We start from the raw sequence: 3,142 nt of genomic DNA on the forward strand, positions 1-3,142 counted from the left end.
CCTCCCCTCCCTTCCCCTTTTCTTGCAGTCCTTTAAATCTGTAGCATATCTTGAAGAATTTGTAACACCACATGAACTTTGATGGAAGAAAAAACAAAACAAAACAAAAAAACACCTTGGTTTTGGATGATTTAATCTACCCCACGCAGCCAATTCTTGTTATTTTAATGTTGTTGCTGTTCTCTTCAATACTTCATGGAAATTTAGAATTTCAGCTACGATATCAAATGGAAATATTTTTCTCACCATTGTAGCAAAAAGTTGGAGTAAAGAACACTTACATTTTTACTTTTTTAGTCTCATAAGTTCTGAACATGAAGCTGATTTATATATATATATTTACAGATAGTTAATAATCCTGCTAGCTTGAAGGGTAACATTACTTCCTGTGCTATTGCACATCCTTTGCTGAACTAGCAAATTCTGTGACAAACCAGGGACTCTCTGCTAGCACTGTAATGCATATTCCTTTGAGCATGTTCTTGTAGGTGCAGTACTTTCATCTTCATAGCATGACTTTCTCAGTCTGTTCCATATAAATAAACATTTCTACAAAGGATTTAATTCCGTGTGGATTATAATGTTAGATTAGTCCCAGCCAAGTGGCAGGAAAGAGAGCTCTTTCTTTCTGCAGTAAAAACAACCCTTCCTTCTGGAAAAAGGAGTACAATTTTTCAACAAAATAATATCAAGAATTGTTTATCTAGATGTTAGCTTGGCACAGTCGGATTTAGCAATAATTTTAAGGGTAAATATTTCAAAGGCATTAATAAAATGTGTAAAGTATGTTGAACTGTGTACAGATATGTAAAAATACTGAACTGCACATTCATGGAAAGGTACCTAATAGCTCTCTCAAGCAGTGTGATTGTGAGATTTTTTTTTTTTTTTTTTTTTTTTTTTTTAATTCTGTTCACAAAAGTAGCAACTACTTTTATGGTTTACTGAAAATTACTTTTTTTTTTTTTTTTTTTTTTTGGGGGGGGGTGTTTTTCATCAGATTTTATGGAATATAGGAAACAAGCAGTTCATGAAAAATTCCATGTGCTTACTGAAATCCTGTCAAGTACAAGAAAAACACAAGTCTTGTGCAATGCTTGTATGTTCAATTCATTCACAATCCAAATAAAACTGAAGAAAAAAAAGATTACTGAAACTGATGTTGTGTGTGATTTTCTCAGCTGTAGTGGTTGGCGTGAAGAGAGACTCCAGTGACCAAAAGAATCTGTAACAAAGGGAACATTTGCCAGCTTGCAGGTCAGCATACAGACACGTGCACAGACACATGCACACACTTGCCTCTAACACAGCAAACAGGGACCCACAGCAAGTGCTGCTCATTCTGCCCCGAGGTGGTGGCAGCGAAGCCACCCACCTCCCTCTGGGCACAATGAGTTTAAAGACTCCGGAGAAACAAAGCTGTCTTTCTACTTTGCTGAGCAATGTCTCCCTGATCTGTCAGAGACAGAAGCAGGGAAGTTGAAAAGTGGCACTCAGGAATGGAAGGGAAAGTGAAACTGGGCACTGCCCAATTTGGAGGGAATTCGAAGTAATCTGGTGACAGGTACCTGGAGGCAATCCTTGGGCACTGCGCTGGACCATGGAGGAAATCCCCTTTCATTCACTGGAAGGTAGAGGCTGAAATACTGATCCTTGCCCCATACTGAAAACAGTTGCTACCACAGCCTGTGGAATATCCTCACATTCTTCATGCTTCATTTTGGCACTCTAGACAGGGGTGAAATTCACTTATGTGAAGTTTGAGTCAATGAGACAGTCACATTTTGAAACAGAAGTGAAATACCCAGACATGTGACAATCAGCCTTTAATATATCAGTCATACTGCAGACATCTTTCTTGAGTGCTTCTTTTTCTTTAGAGCAAAACATACTCTTACATATGTCCTCAGATTTAAATTCAGGACACATTCCTTCTAAAGTAACTTAGTGTTTTCATGAGATGATGAATGGATGGAAGTAACCCATCTGAACAAAGACAGATATCATCTTAATAATCTGATATTTTTTGTTCTTTGTTATAATTACTTTTGCCTCAGATTAATGAATTCCATTTACAGTAGCAAGCTAGCAAATGAAAACCATTCAGTGCAAGTATGAAATATAATGGAAAGATGAGACTATGTGGTATGGGAGACATAAACTGAAGTATTGAGGAGTCATTATTTACAAAAAAAAAAAAAAAAAAAAATCCATAGTGTAAATTTTATTAAAAAGAAATTTCTTCCCTCAGAAAAAAAAAAAAATCAAATGAATTTACATTCTTGAAGAAAATTACCAAAGCAACAGAACTGAAAACAATAAGCTTTCAATTTTCTTCTCAAATTACTCCCTTTTTTCCCACTTATTCTTCTGTATTATGTTAAGTCCTTCCTATCTCCCTGTTTGTTTAATCTGGAGTCCAATCACAAGGGGAAAAAAAATAAAAAATAAATAAAAAATCCCAGTCTTTTTAAACAAACCTCTGTTTCTATATAAATCCTTACTTGCTTAGAAATGCATGGCCTCATCTCCCAAGGAATGCACATCTCTTTCAAACAGGGTCCCCTTGTAACATTTGCTCTGCAGCCTAACATGGCTGAGTGCTGCCTAATAACGCCATTACACTAACGAGTGAAACATGGATCCAGAAGCTGGAAAGGAGCAGTACTGAGGAGCTGGGACACAGGGCTTCAAGTCACAGTGCTGAGAGCAGAGGCATCAACATGAGAATCAAATGCCGCAGGTAGAAGTGGCCAAGGAAGTCAGACATCTCGAGATTGAAAGGCAGCGAGTGACTCCATAGCAACCAGAGAATGAAGCAGGCAGGTTTCCAGCGAAGAGGAACCAGACAGCATCCAGGTTGTGATACAGCAGGCTCTGAAGTGGAGCGGTGAATGGCACGGAGAAATGATCCTATTGCTGGAAAAAACAAAAGTCCCATTTTACCTATTAGGTCATCTAGCAGTGGCCAGACTAGAAAAATAGGACCTATGTGTAAACCAAGGGTCCTGAAACATCCTTCCAACAAGCAGCATTCATCTTTAAGTCTAATGGGAATGATCCCAATGGAATCTAAAGCCCCAACATCTATCTTACTGGAAATCTAACCCCCCCCCCCCAAACAAACAAACAAACAAAAACA

At 37.9% G+C, this 3,142-nt stretch overlaps 1 long non-coding RNA gene across 1 annotated transcript; it reads right to left on the bottom strand.

The window, feature by feature from the left end:
- Window positions 1-184: 184 nt before the first annotated feature.
- LOC121065621 lies at window positions 185-2,866 on the bottom strand. Its single transcript, XR_005817200.1, has 3 exons — window positions 2,505-2,866; window positions 1,569-1,728; window positions 185-1,455 (listed from the first exon to the last, which is right to left on the bottom strand). It is a non-coding gene; the product is annotated as an uncharacterized LOC121065621 (long non-coding RNA).
- Window positions 2,867-3,142: the final 276 nt, after the last annotated feature.

Source organism: Cygnus olor, chromosome 2, assembly GCF_009769625.2.
Source record: "Cygnus olor isolate bCygOlo1 chromosome 2, bCygOlo1.pri.v2, whole genome shotgun sequence".
In the NCBI taxonomy this organism is placed as follows: Eukaryota; Metazoa; Chordata; class Aves; order Anseriformes; family Anatidae; genus Cygnus; species Cygnus olor.